This window comes from Colias philodice, chromosome 16 (assembly GCF_061535455.1).
Source record: "Colias philodice isolate Cphi_HAF_F1 chromosome 16, ilColPhil1 Martin Lab GWU primary, whole genome shotgun sequence".
NCBI lineage: Eukaryota > Metazoa > Arthropoda > Insecta > Lepidoptera > Pieridae > Colias > Colias philodice.
The window spans coordinates 2603223-2628538 of record NC_143101.1 but is presented as its reverse complement, the minus strand read 5'-3'; the positions used below and the strand labels follow the sequence as shown (position 1 = coordinate 2628538).

The window sequence follows — 25316 nt, the reverse complement described above, 5'->3', positions numbered from 1 at the left end:
ATCTAACTCTATTCTACAATAATAATAGCAGAAACTGGAATATGAAAAGCCCTTTTCTTAAGTGGAGCTACTCGAGGAGAAATATTTTTTACAGTATAGGTAGATTATTTTTATTTTTAACGCTTAATCATGGAGTGAAAAAATAACACAATGATATGTATTGTGAATATATTAGAATTTTAAAATCTGGGGGCACGGCAGTGCCCCCGCCAAGTCGAGCAAAAAAAAAGCGGCACGGCCGTACCATCCTTTTCTCGAAGCAATTCGGGCCTTTTTCGACCCCCTATAATTCAGTTGTGGATAAAGCAAGAAACCTGAATCTTCAGTAACTAATCCGGCATTGTATAAACACGGAATATTTAAAATTTCAGTCAATTTGAACCAGTAGTTTAAGAATGACAACTTGTTAAAGTTTCTAAATTTTGTCACTCACTGACTCACCGATCATCAAAAGTCCAAGGCACTTCTTGCAGACTTAGAAGCTTCATATTTGGAATACCAATAGAGTTTAGTGTCTTAATCATGGGAAAACTTAAATATTTTGTAATTTCGGTCCAGTTTTCCAAATACACCAACTGCATCAATAACTTTGTAATCCCATATAAATATATGGGATTACAAAGTTATTTATGCAGTTGGTGGTTGGTGGTGGTTATAAATTTAATAGGTGTAGATAGGTACCTACCATATGAGGCAAGGGGGGTATAGGGTGGGTAAGGGTGTGTTTAGCCCATGAAACTGAACAACATTATTACTTGTAAAATGGTCGACGTAATGAAAAACACATGATTGGACATGTCTTGAAGTACGAAAATCTAATAAAACAATATATTATAATTTAAATCTGTTATATATAAATTGTTGGCGCGACTAGCCTCCTTACAGACAGACTGGCCTCTATTTTACTCTATGACTGACAAGCAAAATATACGCCAAAATGACAGAACAATGAAATGTGAATGCCTTCGAGCGAGCGGCAGCCGCACGCATACGTGCGAGCGCCCTCATGCTGTTCGGATGTGCCTCGAAACCTAACCTATAAGTTTGCGATTTTCATTTATAATTTCGATTGATAAATTACATTTACGACTAAAAGGCTTGCTCATTAGTTTACTGATATTATGGTATAGTGCGAAAAGTAAAGGCTGATCCTGAAAATTCAAAAATAATTAAGAGAATATATATCACATTTAATAATGAACCTAATGCATACAAGCTTGGTCCGGTCAAAACTAAATTTGAAATTATTAATAGAGCTTATGTTCATCGCGAACAATTTCCCATATGTATAGCCTATGCTATAACTATACATAAAAGTCAGGGCCTAAGCCTAAGTAATGCGCTGATGGATATAGGTTCTGCAGTGTTCACATCCGGTCAAGCTTACGTGGCACTTTCGAGAGTTACAAGTCTGGGCGGTTTACATCTCATTAATGTCGACTTTGGAAGTATTAAAGCGCAGGAATCATCAATTTGTGAATACAACAGATTAAGAAGTATTTACCGTCCAGACTTGTCAAAAATTGAGACATCAAAGCCTCCGAGAAAAGCCCATAGAGACAGGGAGTGGGCTTTGAGAAAAACTGTGGCTGAAGCTCAAGAAGTAGTACCGGAAAAGAAAAAGAGGAAGACTACATATAAAAATAAGAAAATATCATAAGACCTTTAACAAAATTCGTTAGAAGTAGATGGTATCAAAAAGAAAGGCTCTACAAAAAGAAGTGAGATCCCATCAAAAACATCCTGTAAAAAACCCAAGTCTCGCAGCTCAGTCTTTCTACCGTCAAAAGTTGTGAGATCCATGTAATACCAAGTCGGTTAATCTATTTAGTGTCTACTTGAAGGACCTTCTGTCTTAAGTTATTACATAAGTTATTATCATGCCAATATTAAAAATATTTAACGTTTTAAACAAATAGATCGACTTGGACATCGCATGAAAACAAAATGAATATTACAATATTATATTAGATTCTTTAGTCTCTCGCGCCTCACGCGATTGAAACTCTCGTTCCTGTTGGTCGCTGGCCCGTCGTGCTGTGTAGTGTGATACAATACATACTAATAATCAAATCAAGCGATGTCCAAGTCGATCTATTTGTTTAAAACGTTAAATATTTTTAATATTGGCATGATAATAACTTATGTAATAACTTAAGACAGAAGGTCCTTCAAGTAGACACTAAATAGATTAACCGACTTGGTATTACATGGATCTCACAACTTTTGACGGTAGAAAGACTGAGCTGCGAGACTTGGGTTTTTTACAGGATGTTTTTGATGGGATTATATTTTACATGGTTTAACAAAGAATCGCACCCCATGTTAACAATATTATACCGTAAATATGTATTATGCATTTCTTACCATAATATTTACATCAAAGTAACATTACTGAGAAGCGAACATTCTGGAAGGATCGCAAGCGTCCACAGAGCTAACAAGACTCTCACGTTTATAACGACCATAAAACGGAACAGCTACCGAATGACACGAGTTACTTTATATTTAAAACTAGCGGTCCGCCCCGGCTTCGCCCGTGGTACATATTTACGTTTTCTCTACATAAGAACCATCCTCGTACTTCAAGGAATATAATAGAAAAGAATAATCGAAATCGGTTCAGCCATTCACACGTGATGCCGTGACAACGCGAAACGGGTGCAGACCCGCCGCCTTTTTAATTTTTATAGCTCCCGCTGCGCAGCGCGTCGAACGCGGCAACTGATACACAAAAATAATCCTTATGGCATGATTCTGTATTCACGCGCGATGACTTATAACGTATTTCATGTATAACTTTGGTGTTTCTACACCGATTTACATGATTCTTTTACTATAACCTGCCCAGGAGTATGAAGAATAATTGTGCCAAATTTAGTTAAAATCCGTCGGGTAGTTTTTGTTTCTATAACGAATATACAGACAGACAGACAGACAGACAGACAGACAAAAATTTTACTGATTGCATTTTTGGCATCAGTAGCGATCCCTTATCACCCCTTCATAGTTTTTTTTTAAATATATTTCATGTACAGAATTGGCCTCTCTACAGATTTATTATAAGTATAGATATACTACGTTTTACGATTCCGAGTCAATTTGGTGACTTCTGTGGCTTGGCTTTACGATGCATTGTGAACGACGCGGTTCAAAAACCGACGTAAAAACTAACATCGAGGAACCTATCAGTCGTAAAAGTTTATGTCTCAATTCAAGTTTTTAAAATGGTTTTACGCTTCTTGAAATTATTCCTTGCTTACTGTTACAGAAGAAAATTTTATAAAGATGCCAATAATAGTATCTTTATGAACTGTTGAGTGAGATTTGATATTATTGTACCAAAAGGAGTCGTATAGAGCCTGTCAATTGAGTAATAAAGTTATGGTCGGACATCGGTTATTACCACCTCACGTAGTTACCTACTGTAGTTTGTTTATTGACTGCAGAAACTTAATACTGGGATAAAATTTCACAAAAAGTAATGAAAACGTACTTTATCTAAATCCATATTAGAAACCTTTATTCAATTAGTTTTCATTGTTCGTGATGGCTTTGTACAAATCGATAACAGAACAGTTTGCTAGTCAATTAAGTATTTTTATACTAACAGCGATCCACAGCAATTAAAAATATATTGTTAATAGTATAGCATAGTGTTCTATGAAACTAAAAGGTTTTTAAGGTGATGAATTAATTTTTCTAACATTTACGGCCCTTTTTAAACCTTCGTAATTTTTATATTATTAAAGTTGTCGTGATTAAAATTCTTGACAAAAAAGTTCAATAGTAACACAATACGTCTACCGTTTTAGAAACATGATTCCATGATATTTTCTCGATAGAAAAAAAATGCAAAGTTCTCATTGTTATTTTTTTTTAATCTCTGGCATCTTCAAAATAACAAACGTAAAGTTGCGACTTTTTGGATATTAACTATAAAATATACAACCTATACGTCTACCGTGTTAGAATTTTGAAATATGCGATGGTTTTGAAATAAACAAGAAATACTTGAAATTAGCGCCTGACCAGCCAATATAGCGAGAGCCGCCCTGTACCTTCCTACCCCGATCGCTGCACGAGTCATTCCCGCTACGGCCGTCACACGGGGAACTTGTGTCGCTTGCGCAATCGTAAAAAAGGGTGACAACACGATAAGACAAATGGGGACAATAAAGAAAATAAGAAGAAGAAACATAAAGGTTGGAGGAAAAAGAATGCTTACAATTGGAACAAATTAATGAAGTAAGTTGGTTTTATTTTAAATTTGATGATAATTGTATTATAGACGATGTTTGATATGTACCCCTGTTTTAAGTACATAACGAATGTGTAAGATTTTTTCATTTATAGCATAAATAATCTTTTCAGAAATCCGGAATCCAGAAGGAAAATAAACCCACTGATTGTTCACAATGTGAACCCACTCCTTCATAAGTACCTTTCTTCAGTCAAAAATGTATGTTATCAACGCTCTACTGGTTTTATCGCATGATTCTATTTTTAGCAAAAAGCAACAAAGTGCAAAGAAATAAAAAATCACGGTGAACTTAGTGGAAGTATGGTGGACGTAATATGGAAGTATGGAACAGGAGCTCGTTGGAGTAGTATTATATTTTAAAAAAAATACGAAAAAATTTCAAGAATTTCTTAGTAGGTGGTAGATAAGTATGTTGTATAAAGAATTTGATGTTGATATTTATTTCATTTATACTTACTACACCTGTGCGGGAAATTGCTTAGTACTAAAACAGGTTTATATTCATATTTACATAGTAATGTGAGATTTCATTTCGAAAAATTTTGTGTAAGTATATTAAATTGAGTTCCTGAGTGATCTGGAAACACAATTGGGCCCGGAGGATGGCGCTCCAGTCACTCCTCCTAATCACATGAACCGATTTGGATGAATATTTGTGTGCACATTTCATTGTTGTGGGATGATTGGTTGATTCGTTTTCACATTAGCTAATATTATGTATTTTTGTTGTTAGAAAGTAAACTTAATTTAATGTTTATAATACATTATTATTGGTATAAATAAGCTATGTTCGTCTCACATTGCTGTTCCTGCCTACCTATCCTACCAGGGCCTAACTTTGTTCTGGCTATTTTATTTTGATTATTTGTAATGAATAATTACAATTATAATAGAGTGCAAAAAATAAATACATGCGTCAATATATTTTGTGTTTTTTTCAAACAATTTTTTTATTTAAAAAAATATCATTCCGACCGCGGCTTTGCCCGCGTGGAATTAGGTTATATCGTGAATCCTGTTTTATCCCACAGAAGTGTTCAGTTCGGATAAAAAGTATCCTATGTGTGAATCCAGGCAATTCAATGTAGTCTTGACGTGATTAAGTAACAACTAACAAAAAAATATACAAATTAACATCCAAAGTTTCGCATCAGTTTTACTGTATTAGCGATATCTTCCACTCTTGACTTTGACTGAGAAGAATTAGGGTTTATAACTTCTTTCAGAAATAGTACCTTTCATTTCTGGGCATGATGTAATATCTACGTAAGCATCAAATTCTATCTAAATCAATTCAGTAGTCCGCATAATTAGGTACCATTTCATTTTTTCAGAGTAACAATATTTTTTTGTTAATTTAAAGATTATTTATAACCTGTATTATTTTGTAATAAAGTAAACATTACGAAATAATAATAATTAATAATTATTAATAATGTCTAAGTAGTTGTTAAAAAGAATATAATTTTGTGTTTATAAGCAAGAAAATAAAACCAATAAATCAACAATTAAATATATGTATAATATAACATATAACAATATTATAACTGTATGACGACTCCATACATGTTTGTCCCGAGTCGGCCAGCGGCAGCGCGGCGAGTATGCAAGTATAACTTCGCGCACACCCGCGTTCGCGATAGCGAGCTATTAGACTCCGCCCGCCAAGCAGTGGATTTTTTTTTGTGTATCGTCTTAAAGGGTTTGCGGTCAATGATCGTTTTCATCGCATTACGTACCCAAAGGCTAGGTTTTTAATTTACCGTCTGCCTTCACTTTAATACTTCGCAATATGTTTATGTTCTTTTAAAGACTTCTCCATATTTTACTCACCGTTTCTGGCTTATTACGAGAACTTTTAATAGAGTACAACAATGCAGTATTTACTTGAAAATTAAAAGAAATAGCGACTTTTATTGTAACTGGCTTGTTTCAGTTGTATTAAATGTAATTAAATATTTTGTAGCACAGTTGAATGAATGAAATGTATTGTATTGTATGCAATAATGGAATAAATACCGAAAAATTAAATGATGTAATTAGGTCATTAATTGTATAAGAACGAACTTGGTACCTAGTATACCTATACTATCTACTAATTAAGATGTATTAGGAAAATGCGTTTATATTAATAATTTTACGTAAATAATATGTTATAATAATAACAACTGAAAATTAATAAAATGTAGAGTTATAAAATTATTGCGTCATTTAAAATTCTCATTTAATTTCGTGTACTTCCTAAAATAATCATTTTATGTTTGAGAAACTAATTATTATTGATATAAGGGCATAAACTGAATAATTTTAAGTTTTAAGTACACAAGTTTTGGACGTTAATATAAATAGAGAATTTAATGAAACTTCCTTCCCAGTTTGCACCAAAAATCGGCGGATATTCCCGGAAATTTCGAATGGTCTGGCTAAAAACTAGCTTCGTTAATTAAATTTATCTTCGTGAGTGGTTGTAGAGTTGTTTTCAAATTGTAGATAGATATTTACTGTCATAGATTACTTTATTTAATAAAAATATTACTTACTCTATCCTACTAATATTATAAATGTGACAGTTTGTATGATTGATACTCCTTCACGAAAATTTGCTTTTCATGAAATATGGCACGCACAAACTTGAATTAAACATAGGATAGATTATCCTAAAAATCCCACGAGAACGGAAACTATGCGAGTTTTCCTTTGACTATGCGGGCAAAGCTGGGGGCGAAAGGCTAGTAGGAGGTATACATATTGTGTAAACACAATGTTAACGTTATTTCCTATACCATTAATAATATCATTAATAATATTAGGAAATAGATGTATTTGCATGAAACTTAGTACAGATATAGATCGGAGTATGCATCAGCGCACATGGTAATTATTTCCTGCAACTAGCACAAGTGATATTATAATGAAATCAGTTTGAGGAAGGATGAATAGATGTTTTCTACTTGTATTTGATTTATATAAAACTAGCTTCCGCCCACGACTTTGTAAGTGCATCCCCGTTTTTCCCCGTTCCCTCAAATATTTCGGGAAATCCTTTCTTAGCGGATGCCTACGTCCTAACACCTACCTGCATGCCAAATTTCAGCCCGATACGTCCAGTGGTTTTGGCTGTGCGTTGATAGATCACTATATCAGTCACCTTTGAGTTTTATATATATAGATTTAATGCAACGATTAATCACAGAATGGATTAACAACATTTTTATCACTCCAGTAAGTAGTAAATATTGCTCCTCACATTTTCTAAAAGCTCATGGTCTTAATTGTGTGAAAGATGTTTACTAGCATAATATAATTCTCACTTATATTCATACTCTTATTCTGTTAACGCCATGGAGTTTTTGCCTCATGTTTCAGAACTTTATCTTATTACTAGCTTTCCGATCGCGGCTTCGCCCGCTTTGTCTAAAACCTAATAAATTATATACTAAAACCTTCCTCTTGAATCATCAAATCAAATCTATTACAAAAAACCGCATCAAAATTCGTTGCGTAGTTTTAAAGATTTAAGCATATACATATAGGGACAGAAAAAGCGACTTTGTTTTATACTATGTAGTGATTGTATTTACATGTATTTTATATTATATAGCCGTTTCAAGTAGTACTAACTGAAACTTCCTTTAGTTTCGATAAAACGTTAATTTCGTACTACGACTAAGTTCGATTCTTTGTCGAAATTTTCAGACAAGTAAAGGCTTTTAGTTTTTAAATTGTGTTATTCTTTTTTAACAAATATATTTTGGCACTACCTAGCATTTGTTTTTTTATTCAAAGTCCTACCTTTACCCTCTTTTTCTTGTTCTACTTTAACCTGCAACACTTTTTGTAACATTTACGGTTGCAGTATTTTGCGGTAAGTAGATCAGAAAGAATTTGTTCCACTTTCTATTTTATCTCTATTTCTTTTCTCTAAATCACACAAATTGATATAGCGGTTCCTATGAACATAACTCACTTTCGTAATGGAAAAATAAGAAAGAATTTAACCCAACGAAACGCCTCGAAAACTTGTATGAAGCTACAGGAAAACAGTAACAATTCGATTTGATATTTCATATAACTCTCAGAAAAACAAACCCTAAAGAAAGAATAGTCCTCATTTAAAACAAATGATATCATTCCGTACAGCGACAAAGAAATATCTTCTATTTTCCTTTTAACAGGCTCATAAAAACATGCTTGTATCATTGTAGCAAGCGAGATGCTTTTCAGGGCATAATATATACTAGCTGCGCCCCGCGGTTTCACCCGTGTGGCGCTCCTGTTGGTCTTAGCGTGATGAGAGCCTTTAGTCTTACTCTATAAATGGGCTATCTAACACCGAAAGAATTTTTCAAATAGGACCAGTAGTTCCTGAGATTAGCGCGTTGAAACAAACAAACAAACTCTTCAGCTTTATTTATTAGTATAGAAGAATAAATAGGCAATGTAAATAATAAAACAATGCATAGATAATTTATATGAAAATCACGCTACACCTAAATCTTTGTGTTTTCTGAAACACTATATTAACAGGATTCTTCTTGTACAAAGGTTTGTATTTAAAATTGCAATATATGAAAGAATAATGCTATTTTTAAACGATTATGTAAGTTAAAAAGCTTTGTTGTAACTTTATGTTACGCTCAGGGATTCGAATTATTTCTAAATTGAATAACTTTTTTATACGTATTCTATATTTTATTATAATATAAGAAAGAATAACAAAAATACAAAGTACCATTTTAAATTAACTTACAAGAAGAAGATATATGTTGTTAGTAAAATAATTAAATATACATAAAAATGTAGAGTCGCGGTTTTTGTATTTGAAGTTCTCCGAAACGGCTTGACCGATTCTCATAAAATTTTGTGTTTTGGGGAAGTCTAAGAATCGGATATCACCTATTTTTCATACTCTTAAGAGTAAGGCAGAACAACGGGATAACTAGTAAAAAATTTAACAAGAAAAGATCTCGTCAGCAGACACTCTGTGCTACGTCACTCATCTTCATAGACCGTGTGATGATAACACAAAAAATTGTACTTTGTACCAGTATCACGGTTCTTCAGGGATCTAATTACGTTACGCCATAAAAAAAAGACGTGTGGCACTCGGGGACTGCCGCGGTAAAGCTATTGCATAGCATGCCTTCAAGCCTCACCTCCGTGCCCGTCGGAGTGGGGAGCGTGAGGTTATTTTCGTTACGGAATTTCTGGATTCGGTCCCCGCGCTCAAGGCCCGCGATAGAAGCTATGCAATAGCTTAAAAATGTGTAGATGCCTTGTGATCTTTTGTACAAATTTCGTCGCAAAATGTAAATTAATATTTATACAGGTATGTCCTATAATATTATACGAAATAGAGGGAAATGCAAACTAATCTAGTTAAAAATACCCAATCCCCAACACACATTGTTAAACATACATTTTAGCATAGGTACAAGATTCCGGCTACTTTATTGCCAGCGTCCAGGAAGATCGTATTTTTGTCAACTAGTAAAGTAAGCAATTTTGTACGTAGTGTAATGTTAAGTCATTGCTGTTGTTTATTGCACTGGTCTGTAGTTTTCAAACTATAGTAAAAAGAAGATAATTTTATTATCTAGTTTATTATGCACCCTATATAGTAGAATAGTATTTTGTAAGATAAATATGTAAAGATGAGAAAGTATAATATGAAACAATGTAATAATATTTGGAATTAAAACACCGTCTGATTTGTTTTCTTGAAGTTTCTTATAACAAGATAGAAACCAGTATGCTGTGGCACATATTTTGTTCGGATGTTTTCCCATTTCGAAGCGAATTCAATTAAAATAAAACAATTTCAAATTCAAATAATTTATTGCTTACACATTTTTACATATTAGCAACTATTGACATTACCTTAAATTTATTTATAAACTAGCGGTCCGCCCCGGCTTCGCCCGTGGTACATGTTTACGTTTTCTCTACATAAAAACCGTCCTCGTACTTCAAGGAATATAATAAAAAAAGAATTATCGAAATCGGTTCAGCCGTTCTCGAGTTATGCGCTTACCAACACATTTTGCGATTCATTTTTATATATAAGAAGATCTGTATTGAGTGTCATAATCGATTCGCAAAATTGACAGAGTGAATTAGCATCTGTTTTACTGATAAATTCATGCACTGTACAAAGGCTCTACTTTTTCAATTAGAAATAATTATAGAACCCTCTTCTTAATTTTATATTATACTAGATAAAACATAAATAGGTAATCTTACTCAATCTACGATTAACCTTGATTGATTTGCAAAGGGTTTTAAAAGGGTCTACGTAACATTTAGATCCCTTTCCCCCGATTTGTGGCTTCCTTCACGGGGTCTGTTTCAGGTTAGTAATGGCTGCACTCAATCACAACCCATCTGCGCAAGAAAGTTACATTCAAAGCAGATGTCGAACGTAATTTAGGTTACCAGACGTGTTATTTCAATGATCACAATCTCTTTATTATTACAATGAATTGGTAGTCAATTGTATGGAAACTTTGAATGGAAAAAAAAAATTGTAAGAGCTTGTGAAAAGACGTTTGACAATCTTATGTTACCATAGTTTAACATGCATATTAAGAATATCGGTTATATTATAAAGTTGAAGAGTTTGTTTGTTTGTTTGTTTGAACGCGCTAATCTCAGGAACTACTGGTCTGATTTGAAAATTTATTTCGGTGTTAGATAGCCCATATTTTATCGAGGAAGGCTATGGGCTAAAATATCATCACTCTAAGAACAAAAGGAGCGGAGCAATGCGGATGAAACCGCGGAGCACAGCTAGTTTGAAATAAAATATACCTTTATTGTGTCAGATGTTGTAAAAAAATTGTTTATTCAGTTAATCCTCTGTGATAAATATTTCCGGCGTATATCTGGTATTGTACCGTACCATTCGTTTAATATTTCCGGCGTAATAAATTTTCATAAATCTAGATACAATTTAAATTTTCAAGCTTATAATATTAGGATAATATAACTATAGCACTTTCAAATGATATTCATTTTGATTTAATTTGGCACAGTTATTGCTATTGTATCATGCGAACCAAATGTTTTATTATTTTAAAATGATAAAATCGAATATTAAGTAAAATTAATATTTATCAAATGCTGATTAACAACCCTCAAGCTTTAGAATAATCAAATTTCTAAATCAACGCAATCAAAAGATAGCATCGTTTATTCGGCATATTTTGAAATTTGCATACGGATTAAACCATAAGTCAATTTCACGATGAAATGGAATCGTGTCTGGCAAGAAGCTAAGTCTTAACATATGTAAAGGAACAAATTAATTAGGTATACATACATATCCAACAATATACTATACCATAGCGTCAATATACTGACTCTGTATCATCTGTCTGTTCTGTGTCTGTTCGTGCTGATCAGAAACAACTACTACGATTTTCATTATATTTTCACAAATGGAAAGTGTGATTATCTAGGAAGGTATAATTTGTTAATTTTTAGGCTACGTGAGAGAAGCCAGGAGGAAAGCTTGTTATTGGTATAATAATAATTAATTAAATATTACTAAAATTTATGTGTTTTTATGTTTATTTTCGTTGTGTAAGTGTTAGCACTTACATATTATACTATACGTAACTACGTAGTCTAGGTGTTCTTGGCCATTTTTTTTAATTAAAAATATCAATTATACTAAAAGTGATTCTAATATGTTATTTATATTCCAGTAAATATAAAAACCGTATCCTAATCCGATGGGAAAGGGCCGGTATTATCACACTGATTTGCAAAGTCGACGTGATTGTGGCTTGCGGTTCTGTTTTACAATTTACTGTAAAATATTTTAATTGCTTTATACATCAGATATATTTTAACGTGTTAGATGACCTTGCAATTAGGCAGTTTTGATTATCGTTATTTCTAATAATTATCAAAACTTTTATAGGTACAATTGATCATAATATTTAAAAGCACGATGCATTTTCTTTTATTATGAATAAACAGAACTACAAATGCTACAAATCATATACAGATATTTATGGCATAGGTACTATCTTCTTGCCCTAGTTCCGGCCCGTATATTTAGTTAAGACAGATTTAAAAGTTATTTAGTTTTGTAATATTTTCAAATTAGTTACAATTAAGGTACTATCTTAATCTAAATCGAACAAACCAAAAATCATTAAAATCCTTTCAGTTACAACAAGACTATATTTTATATTCAAATCGAGATTCTATAGACCAAACAATATTATCATACATCCGAAACGAATAGCTATAACTTAAAGTGATTTCTATTAAACATTCCCTTATCTAGCTCATAAATGTTTTTATAAATCAGCAGTAGAAACGCACGGAATCATAAAATCCCGAAAGAGCGATGTAAATCGTAATGAAATGCAAATTCTTTTGTCAGTTTTTAGCTTACGTTCGCATAGCTTATCCGTGTTAAATCTTATATATAAAAATGAATCGCAAAATGTGTTGGTAAGCGCATAACTCGAGAACGGCTGAACCGATTTCGATAATTCTTTTTTTATTATATTCCTTGAAGTACGAGGATGGTTTTTATGTAGAGAAAACGTAAATATTATGTACCACGGGCGAAGCCGGGGCGGACCGCTAGTTGAATATATTTTTCATGACAACGACGTTTTCAGACCCATTTAACTATAATAACTTCGGAATTAAATCATAAAGTGTGTGATATGAATTTATTCTCTCTATTCGAAGTCGGGGTTGTAATTTTTAAATTATTTCTAATAAAATAAAACGCTTGATGGACAGACAAGGAATGAAAACTATATTTTAAAAACCGAACATATCTAAACCTAACACACATCTTGCTACATGTCGCTACTAAATAGTTCGTATATGAGTGATATTGTCGATATAAAATAACACCCCTACTTATCACAATATTCACTAAACAATCATATACAAAATTATTCTATACAAACTATGCCAAGAAGCAACATAAATTTATAAAGTAACTAATATCTGGCCTAGTTAAGACTGACAAGTACATCAAACTACCAATTAGTTGTTGATAGGGCACATGACTATTTGCCCCTACTGGACCTTTATTTACATTTAATTTGACCTCCATCGGAGTATCAACAGTCTTACAATCACTTAAATTAAATCTGCTTAAAAGTTTATCAATATAAGCTTCCTGACTCAGAGTTACATATCCTTTATCTTTATTGAAGGTTACATTCATTCCAAGACATAATTTAGCTTCACCTAAGTCCTTAATGCTGAAATTATTAGACAAAATCTGTTTCAAGTTATTAGTTTCAATTATATCATTGGAAAATATAAAGAAATCGTCAACATAGACTGTCACAATGGTCTTACAATTATTAATATTCTTTGTATACATACATGGTTCTATTTTTGACCTTTTGTAACCATTACTGATCAAACAATTATCAACCTTTTTATTCCAAGCTCTAGAGGCTTGCTTAAGTCCATAAATGGCCTTTTTAAGTTTCAATACTTTATGATCTGAACTACTACTATTATAACAATCTGGCATTTTCATGTAAATGGTTTCCTCTAAATCACCATTCAAGAAAGCAGTCTTGACATCTAAATGGTGAACATCCATACCTAACTTTACAGACAATGCAAATAATAGTCGAAGGGTTGTATGTCTCACTACAGGCGAAAATGTTTCTGTGTAATCTACACCATATTTTTGGGTGAAGCCCTTTGCGACCAAACGAGCACGATAACGCACATTGTTTTCACTATCGTACTTTTTTCGTAACACCCACTTGCACTGCACTATAGTACCATCTTTTGGTACATCTACGAGTTCCCATGCACTATGATTCTCGAATGACTGTAGCTCATCCTGTACTGCCGCTAACCAATGTTCTTTCTCTGGACCTTCCAAAGCTTCCTGCAAGGATATCTCATCCATGAACATGTTGTCATCTTTTATACAAGCACTTGCAAATCCATATCTGTCTGGCTGCTGCCTACGCCGGGGACCAGATATTATGTTGACATTGTTCAATATAATGGAGTCTTCACTGTCTGTTGTACCAGTCTCAGAGCTATCTAATGTGTCTTCTTCACAAGGTACATATAGTTCACTGCTGTCATCTGTGTTCGAGCTCTCTGATTGTTCAAGTGAATCTTCCTGAGGTGTCAAGTCTTTTTCCTCCACTGGAACCATATTCACTTCATCTGAACAATTTTCCTGTACCTTCAGATCACTCTCTGTCTCCATCTTCTCCAACACTATAACATCTCGACTGGTAGTAATGGCATTAGTCTTCGGGTTGTAAATTCTGTACCCTTTGACCTCATTGGAATAGCCGACAAGGATACATTTATCAGACTTTCTGTCCCACTTTAATCTCTTTTGTTTCGGCACATGTACCATGACTGTACTACCGAAAACACGAAGATGACTTACATCAGGCTTTCTGCCTGTCCATATCTCGAAAGGAGTTTTATAATTTAATGATGCGGTCACAGTCCTGTTCTGTAAGTACACTGCTGTGTGTGCCGCCTCTGCCCAAAACCTTTTCTCGAGACCTGCATCAAACAGTAGACACTTGGCTTTCTCAACGACAGTCCGATTATATCGTTCCGAGAGGCCATTCTGCTCGGGAGTGTATGGGTTCGTTTTGTGATGTACGATCCCATGCGACTTCAAAAAATTGTCAAACTTACTGTTGCAGAATTCTGTCCCGTTGTCACTTCTCAAGATCTTTATGCTGCAATTAAGTTGATTCTCAACCTCTGCTTTATACTGTTGAAAACATGTTAATGCCTCATCTTTACTTTTCAAAAAATAAATGTATGTCATACGACTAAAATCGTCTATGAACAGCATAAAGTATCTAGAACCACCTAGAGATAGGTTTTCCATTGGTCCGCAGAGATCAGTATGCACAATATGTAGCAACTCAGTACTTCTGTTACCTTCTTTGGGAAAAGGTAAGCGGCTCTGCTTCCCCTCACAGCATGCAACACATGATGACTTTGATATATCAGTCTTACTATCAAGTGTCAATCCCTGTACAGCATCTTGCATCTTGTTCAAATACTGGCTGTTGACATGACCTAGACGTCGATGCCAAACTTCACTGGACACCATCACTGCAGCCGATGAACAACACTCAGGCATGTTTAGTTTATACACACCATTCAACAGACTCGCTGTAGCCACTAATACTCCTGCTTGATTGAAAATCTGACATCCATTATTGTTGAATGAAACTTTGTTTCCTTTTGATATAAGTTGACTAACAGACAACAGATTTGTAGTCAACTTCGGCACGCATAATACATCTTCCACTGTAATATCGTATTCACAGGCATGCGTCTTTGTCGTAATCTGCACATCTCCAGTACATACTACTGGTATTTTATCTTTATTTGCCACGACAATTTCTTTGATCATAACATCTCGCGACACATTTGACAACCATTCTTCGTTCGCGGTAAGATGAACACTCGCCCCGGAGTCAATATACCAGTCACTTTTACAAAATTCACCATTCAGGAACACGGCGCTAAACGCGTTACTTCTTGTGCGTTCATTTTTATTTGTATTCGACGCATTTTTGTCCGAAAATGTACACTGATTGCGATAATGTCCTGTTTGTTTACATTTGTAGCATCTAATGACTTTTGGTTTTGACTTTGACAAGTTTGACATTTGTTCAGTGTTACCAACATTCCGTTTCATCTTATAACTCGCAAATGCTCCACTGGAATTGGAAGCGCTACTGTTTTTGCCATTTCCACTTTCTTCCATGTCCAATAATTTTGTTTTAATGGCGTCTGATGTCAATGGTATGCCGCAATGCTCAATCGCCATTATCATAGGGGAATATTTTTCTGTTAATCCCGCTAACAAAAGCGATGCGACCCACTCATCATTGATATTAAAGCCCGTACCGCTTAATTTTTGGCTTGTTTCAATGATTTGTGTCACGTACGAAGTCATTGAAGCACTATTTTCGAGTCGTATTGAAATCAAACTCCTCAGCAAACTGATTCTTCTCGTGAATCCTGAGTCATCAAATAGGTTCTTCAATTTCTTCCACAGCTCATGTGTCGTTTGTACACTTTTTATATGCACATAAAGCGACGAATCTATTGTCATGATCAGCTTAGCTCTGGTTTTCGCGTCACCTGCTGCTCCTATTTCTGCTGGTACAGTCTCCGACTTGATGCAATCAGACAATCCCTCCAGCACCAGAAAATTCTCAGCCGCAAAAGCCCATTCGCTGTAGTTTTCACGTCCTTTCAATTTAGGCACACTAACAAGATAATTCGTCGTCATTTTCAACTAAAAAATCTGGGCCCATAACCTCTAATAAAATAAAACGCTTGATGGACAGACAAGGAATGAAAACTATATTTTAAAAACCGAACATATCTAAACCTAACACACATCTTGCTACATGTCGCTATTAAATAGTTCGTATATGAGTGATATTGTCGATATAAAATAACATTATTAATAGGTACTGTGGCTAAAATGGAAATTCCTTCACTTACTAAACGTCTTTTAAAAAGGAAAAAATAATCGTATTAGGTTATAGTTTTCAATATTCTGGAGGTAAGTGTACTACTTAATACAAACTTAAAATATTAGAGGAGTTATTTATTTTTGCTTAACCCAGATAAGCCTACTGTCCTATATTTAGGACAGTAGAAATAAAAAAAAATATCAGAATACCCTCTTTATCTAATTTATGAGCTTGCTTAATTTATGAGTTAATCATTATAATTAGCATTAAATCTTATAGTTGATTCCTACATTTTTATTTTTCACTATGTCTTTCCCATTAAAATATAATTATAAAATAAATACTGGCGTCGAATTGTCTTAGTTCACGATTTAATCCAACATCTTGTACGTAGTGCTCTCGAAATCCCCGGTTTCTTAGCGTTTGTGGGTAATTACCCCGGGATTTAGGGCATTCAGCCAAATTGCATCCTTTTTGGATAATTAAACCGAACTGTGGATATGTTGTAGTATATAATATACCTCATTGAAAGGAAAATATACTTGAGAGAAAGATGAGACAAAATGTTGTATAATGAAAAACTATTCTATATTATTTTATTTTATAAAAAAACTATTCTATAATAGAGTCTTTTTTATCTTGAATGTGATATTAAAAACATACCAAATACTTACAGACGCAAAAATATTGAACTTTATATACATAGAAAACAGCAAAGGCTTTTCCAGAAATTCTCATGATAATTTGTAGAATTTCTAACCGAATGATCAAAAGAGGTTGTCATTTTTCAATACCCAGAACACGTAATCATGTTTTTGTACTTTAAAATTACAATAATTTTAAAATTTAACTTTTTAAAGCTACTGCTTTCCGAATCGGTGGTAAATTTTAAAAATATGTATTGACGTTTCAAAAGTGGTTCTCGAAGAAGTCTAATTGAATAAATAAATGTTTGAGTTTGAGTTTGAGTTTAAAATTATAATAATCTTCCATACAAAAGATAGAGCCTTTGTTCTTGATACTAGATCGTCGCATTCGTTTTGTTTTCGATTGATTGCCTACCTTGTTTCTATACGAATCTGCTATCTCTATAAATGTAACAGACAAATACAAATTTATTCTTCTGTAAGGCACTTTAAAACTTCAAACCAACGCACGTAAATACTACGTGCATTGAATGTAGGTTTATCACCAACCGATGCACTTAAGTTTCAAAATTCATAGAGAATTTTATCTGAAATTCTCTCTAAAAGACTTTTACTGATTTAGTGTTTTCGTATAATCAATGCACTGTTGATGCGTATCCAATAATTATTATTGGATTATCCAAAATACCGTGAAATGGACTTACGCGAGAATTAGTTGTTTTGGTTCAATACAATGTTTTGAATAAGTGTATAATTAATGTCATTGGTGATAAATAATAGCTGTTAACTATTAGTGTGGAATAGTTTATAAATTAAATTTACCACAAATGAAGTTGCCACTCGAGATGGAAGTAAAATAAGACAATTGTAATCAGATAGTTTTAAAAAAATAGTTGATAACGAACCTTAGACCACAATATACAGCTTAAACATCATATACATCTTCTTCTATCTTCTTATATATAAAAATGAATCGCAAAATGTGTTGGTAAGCGCATAACTCGAGAACGGCTGAACCGATTTCGATCATTCTTTTTTTATTATATTTCTTGAAGTACGAGGATGGTTCTTATGTAGCGAAAACGTAAACATGTACCACAGGCGAAGCCGGGGCGGACCGCTAGTCTTTATATATAAAAATGAATCGCAAAATGTGTTGGTAAGCGCATAACTCGAGAACGGCTGATCCGATTTCGATAATTCTTTTTTTATTATATTCCTTGAAGTACGAGGATGGTTTTTATGTAGAGAAAACGTAAATATGTACCACGGGCGAAGCCGGGGCGGACCGCTAGTCTTATATATAAAAATGAATCGCAAAATGTGTTGGTAAGCGCATAACTCGAGAACGGCTGAACCGATTTCGATAATCCTTTTTTTATTATATTCCTTGAAGTACGAGGATGGTTTTTATGTAGAGAAAACGTAAATATGTACCACGGGCGAAGCCGGGGCGGACCGCTAGTCTTCTTATATATAAAAATGAATCGCAAAATGTGTTGGTAAGCGCATAACTCGAGAAAGGCTGAACCGATTTCGATAATTCTTTTTTTATTATATTCCTTGAAGTACGAGGATGGTTTTTATGTAGAGAAAACGTAAATATGTACCACGGGCGAAGCCGGGGCGGACCGCTAGTACTACATAAAGATGAATAATTTAAAGATAGAAACAATTCTTTAAGAATAAAAAAAATTCTGTATAATTTGTACACACACACGCACACAATACTCCGAATTAAACAAAACCCATATAAAGTCCAATTCCACGTGTAGTTTCCAGAAAATTCTCCACGTTTCCATGGTAGGAAGTGCGACCGACGCGAGCCAGCCAATTTCCGTGCGCATCAATGACTATGTGTTCTCTCTCTAGTCTAGAAATGTGAACTTAATCTAGTAATATAAAAACTTTGGACCTGGAGAGACTGGTTTATTAAATAAATTGAAAAAGCACCTGGTTTTGAGTTATTTTGGCTTCGTTTTGATAGTCGATCTTCAACTAAATAGATTTTTTGTTCTATACTAGAAATGACTTATAAACGTTGTATTTGTAAATTTGTATTTGTGTGATTGTATTTTTGCCTTCATAACTTCTGAACTCCTGAACTGATTTGGGTATTTGATGAAGGTATTTCATAATTGACAGATCAAAATTGACTCATCCTGAATTTAGTCCTTGTTAATTAATAGCTATTAAAAACAAAATATTAGCTTTAAATTCTCAGAAAGTAGTGTAGCATAGTTCACACGATAATTTAAACGTTATTATTTACTTTTCTTGTACAGGTACACTTATGTACTAAAAAATGTGCTATTATATTGTTTTTGAAATGATCAAATCTTTCAAGGAATATAAGGCTGTAACCCCTAAATAAATATTATATGTCTTATAATATGGTAAAACAATTAATTAAAAAACATATATTGTAGAGTCTCTGGTATACTCTACATAAGTTTTAGCTTATTTTCCTTGTACAAACAGTGTATAATGTTTTGGTATTTGCAAGTTCAATTAGTGTGTTCTTAATTCCTCAATCATATAAAATTTCCGTTATGAAACTAGGAAAATTCCACCTACTATTTGCATAATTTTAATAGAGAACGATTTCATAATATTTAAAATACTGAAGAAATTTTACTGGAGGTTATTTTTAAACCAATCATATGGGTTAAATCTATATTTATAAATATACTACATCTATGATATAGATGACGTCACTAACTTCTGTTTTATGACTTCAATAAGATACGTAATGGAATTTTTAAATAAAATACCAATAACACCCTAATATAACTTATAACGGAGTAATATCCTAATATATATAAATCTCGTGTCACAATGTTTGTCCTCAATGGACTCCTAAACCACTTAACCGATTATAATAAAATTCGCACACCATGTGCAGTTCGATCCAACTTGAGAGATAGGATACATGTAGGTACCACGGGCGAAGCCGGGGCGGACCACTAGTATAGCTTATATATATGAAAGTACCTATATGAATTCAGCATATAATGGAAAACACAGTTAATAGGTTTAATTTCAGAATCAAACGCGATTTATACAATTATATAACTAATGGGTTTTTGGAATAAATTTCGTATACTTCATAGAAAGTTTCGTTACAGGAGCGGTTCTAAGGTTGTTGTGAGATCTTTCAGAATTCTTCACCATATATTCGTATTAGTATGACATACAAGGAAAAGCAAAGGAAAATTATAGAGATTTATTGTTAGTACTGCTACATAATTTTATTTTTATTTGGTTTTATCTAAAACGTAATAAATGACATTATTGATTTTCTTTCCAATTACAACGGTTAATCTTTCAGGCCCGTCACAGCTGTCTCAAATTAGGACTAAATTAAAAAGCATTTCTTAAATATTCATTAAGTTTCTCTATTGAGACACCGAGCCGAACTCTCAAAGGAAAATATTAAAGACTAGTTTCTCAAAGATGACATTCATTTATTTAAAAATACGTGTATTAAATGTTTATTTACTAGATTGTTATTTTTTATATTCATACAAATTTATAGGTATAAATATTTATACTATTTATTGGGCATGGGTAATGGGCGTGCTTCATTTGCTGAAAGTCTATTTTCTATCTATGTGTATATTATTAAATGAATACTGTTCCCTGAGGAGATAGATTATTTGAGTTGTTATAATTTGTTGTTATGTTAGCCTTCAAAATATTTCATTATAGTGTATGTATCTGTAGGTAGGTAGGTATATAAATACCATTTCCGAATGCAATAATGACGTTTTAATGAATGAGACGTTAATCTCTCTCCCATACCAGATGACTGAAATTCTTGATAACATACCAAAAGACTCGCTTTCAAGCAGCGATTATCAATGCTAAAGATATTATATAAATAAGATTTCACTTTATTCTTATACCTGGCGATTTTCTCTAACCGACCAAGGTTTGTTTCTTCCAAACATTCTTAATTGTAATAACAAATTCGTTTACCTTGACATAAATTAGTGACTGCTCGTAATACGTTTACGGCGCTCGCCCTCAACGCCCAAGAGTCAAACATTTTCATCAGTCATAGTAACATCAATGACAGCTCAGAATCCACCATATGATAGGTACGATGACCAAAATACAAACGAACGTTTCAAGGTTGGACGTCCTATAAAATGGCCGTAACGTCAGATGGTTAATAAGATTCAAAATTGTCTTGGAGAGTGTACTTACGGAAGGTTGGGTTTGGCGTAGCTGGAGGATGGAACACTGGATGATAAAGCACAAAACACTATTGAACTGTATGAGGAGTGTAGAAGAGAAGTGGCGTGTAAAATTAGCGAAGCTACGAATGTGGAGCGGCGCGTGACAACTGGTCGAGAGATCGGCGGAGACTGGGCGTCCCAACGGCGCCGGGCGCCGCCCGCCCCGCGCCTTATCATGACAAAAATTTATTTAATGGATAATCGCCGCGACGATGCGATATCTATTGAAATTTTCTTGACGGTTTCAGTAATTGTTAAGGCGAATAAATATGTAATGGATTTATCCATTGTCATACAAGGTTTTGAGAAAGGTAATTGTTGAAGTAGACGGTTTTTGCTTTGTATGTTGAATAGTAGAGATTTTCTTTGGTAAATAGCTATTGAAATTAACTCAATTGTTATGTCTTTGTAACCATTCTAATGTTTTGTAAGTAATTTGATAGAGATACAGATAACGAGCACTGAAATAACCTTTATATTCATTTCAATCTAATAACATTTATCGTTGTAGCATCTGTTCATTACAGTTTCGTTTCAAACAACATGTTATTTCATAAAACTAAAAATATTGCATTCAAAACACAACAACATAAACAAATACATAACATTCCTTTTATATGTCCATAGAGCAATAATCTGTTAGAGCAGACAACAGACCCTTCAAGCACTGATGCGTACTCATTGCTCAGCTATTTATACATAATGTCAAACTATATTTATGGTAACATGGTAAACGCGTAAAATGATGACGCAACAGAACAATTGGCAACACACGGCTTGAAGTATTTTTAACGGGGATTGTTTCACTAATACGTTGGAGATTTATAATTATCAATTAGCCTATATTCTGAATCACCATATCAAAACTGTTATCGATTGATTTTATTGGAATTTTCTGTAGAATACATGTGCAAATGAGCTTTTTATAGAGTTTTTAATGCATTTCTTATTAAAGCGTTGCTGAGATAGTTTCTCCGAATATATATTATATTATGTATATAATAAAGCTGAAGAGTTTGTTTGTTTGAACGCGCTAATCTCATTAACTACTGGTCCGATTTGAAAAATTCTTTCGGTCTTAGATAGCCCATTTATCATGGAAGGCTATAATCCATACTAATATTATAAATGCGAAAGTAACTGTCTGTCTGTTACTCAATTACGCCTTAACTACTGAACCAATTTGCATGAAATTTGGTATAGAGATATTTTGATACCCGAGAAAGGACATAGGATAGGTTTTATCCCGGAAATCCTACGGGAACGGGTTTTTCTTTGAAAACGCGGGCGAAGCCGCGGGCGGAAAGCAAGTAGGCTATATATCATCACGCTAAGACCAAAAGGAGCGGAGCACTGCGGGTAAAACTATTTCATAAAGGTATAGGTTTCATAAAGGTATAGGGAAAACAGGCGGCCTTTAAACCTTTTCATTAAGATCACACTTTTCTCATAAACGTATACGTTTATAAAAAGAGAGACATCAAAATACCTAAATGTTATACAACTAAGAAACATTTTATTAACAAAATGTCACTAATAACTTATTATGTTTTAAGACCCTTGATACTTCGCTCTGCTTCGGGTATTTGGGACAGAAACTTCATATAATGTTTCAGAGAAAATTTTAGCACATTTTATGAAAGCTCAGTTAATAATCATAGATTTTATTATACTATACTCATGTTTAAATTCCTATCAATTTTAATCCTATAGTGCCTCATTGATTTTACAGCTACAGAATAAATTATAGAGTACTAGCTTACCACCCACAGCTTCGCCCGCTTTGTTTAAAACCTAATAAATTATATACTAAAACCTTCCTCTTGAATCACTTATCTATTAAAAAAACCGCATCAAAATCCGTTGCGTAGTTTTAAAGATTTAAGCATACAAAGGGACATTGGGAAATAGTGACAGAGAAAGCGACTTTGTTTTATACTATGTAGTGATGATTAAATCGTAATACCTACTATTTATTCTTCAGTTTCTTAATGATTCCGAATAAAATTGATACGCTATTGCTATGAGCGATTTTGAATTGCAAGCATGTAATATAACATTAGCTTTCCGCCCGCAGCATTGCCCGCGTCTTCAAAGAAAAACCCGCATAGTTCCCGTTCCCGTGGGAATTCCGGGATAAAACCTATCATATGTCCTATAACCTATCCTATATCCAAGTTACCCTCTAAATGGTTGCTAAATTTCATTGTAATCGGTTCAGTAGTATTTGCGTGAAAGATTTTCGCATTTATAATATTAGGAGGATAGGATAAGATGGGATATTTTTTTTATATTAATAGTTATTATATCCGTGCTACAATATATCATTCGAATACGATATACAAGCGATATACGAATAAAAAAATGAAGGGAATTAAAAGCATTCAGTGATTATTCAAAGATCAGCTTCGAATAAATTTAACTGAAATTTGGAACATATTTTTCGATTTCAATTGTTTCCATAAATTTGGGAAGCTTGATGCCAACATGGCGGATTAGAGCCAAAAATGTCAGATTCGTTGATCTAGTTTTGAGATTTGTTTAAATTTGGTTCACAAATAGAAAAAATTTGTTTAAAAAACAGAAATAATTTAATTATCCTTAAGATAAGTTATGTTTGTAATCCCTGGCCGAAAAGAGACGAGTTTAAAACTTCATTTTATCCTGTACTAAGAATTTAATTCTTTAAGGTGACTGATATAGTGATCTATCAACGCACAGCCCAAACCACTGGACGTATCGGGCTGAAATTTGGCATGCAGGTAGATGTTAGGACGTAGGCATCCGCTAAGAAAGGATTTCCCGAAATTCTTGCGGGAACGGGCAAAAACGGGGATGCACGTACAAAGTCGTGGGCGGAAGCTAGTGTTCTATACTTTTATTCATTCATTATTAATCCTGTCGTCTGGAACACTTGACAGCGAACTTGGTGACGAGCAGACTATGATAATCATCTTAAATGAAACACCTGAAAATACTAACCTGTATGTTTTTTTGTTTTATCCGTAGTAGATATTTACATAATTCATTAATCTAATATGGATTGGTACTTTCGAACTGTTAGTATAGGTAGGTATCATCTTAATCTTCTTATATATAAAAATGAATCGCAAAAAGTGTTGGTAAGCGCATAACTCGAGAACGGCTGAACCGATTTCGATAATTCTTTTTTTATTATATTCCTTGAAGTACGAGGATGGTTTTTATGTAGAGAAAACGTAAATATGTACCACGGGCGAAGCCGGGGCGGACCGCTAGTATAATATATAAATCTCGTGTCACAAATGGACTCCTAAACCACTTAACCGATTATAATAAAATTCGCACCCCATGTGCAGTTCGATAGTTTAAACATGTAGGTACCACGGGCGAAGCCGGGGCGGACCATACACATACTAGTGTGTATATAATTCTATATATGTACTTAAGTCTAAAGTCTAATTACTTACACTTGGCTTCGATGTAAGTATCTATAGATAATAATAATAATTAACTCTTTATTGTACACCAAATAAAACAATATAAGAAGAATAACAGCAAATAGTATTATTGTACAATAGGCGGTCTTATCACTATAGATAATATACATTGACTAAACAAAGAAATGTAAAAATACGAAAACTCTATCGGAAAAACCAACATAAGACGATAACAAACATAGTGCTGAAATAACGTC

At 33.6% G+C, this 25316-nt stretch overlaps 1 protein-coding gene across 1 annotated transcript in view; it reads right to left on the bottom strand.

The window, feature by feature from the left end:
• Ptp36E (protein tyrosine phosphatase 36E) overlaps positions 1–21751 on the bottom strand; it is a 158685-nt gene extending 136934 nt beyond the window's left edge. Inside the window, exon 1 of the mRNA XM_089705177.1 lies at positions 21609–21751. The gene's annotated coding sequence lies outside the window, so the exon portion shown is untranslated. The remainder of the gene's footprint in view (positions 1–21608) is intronic.
• Positions 21752–25316: the final 3565 nt, after the last annotated feature.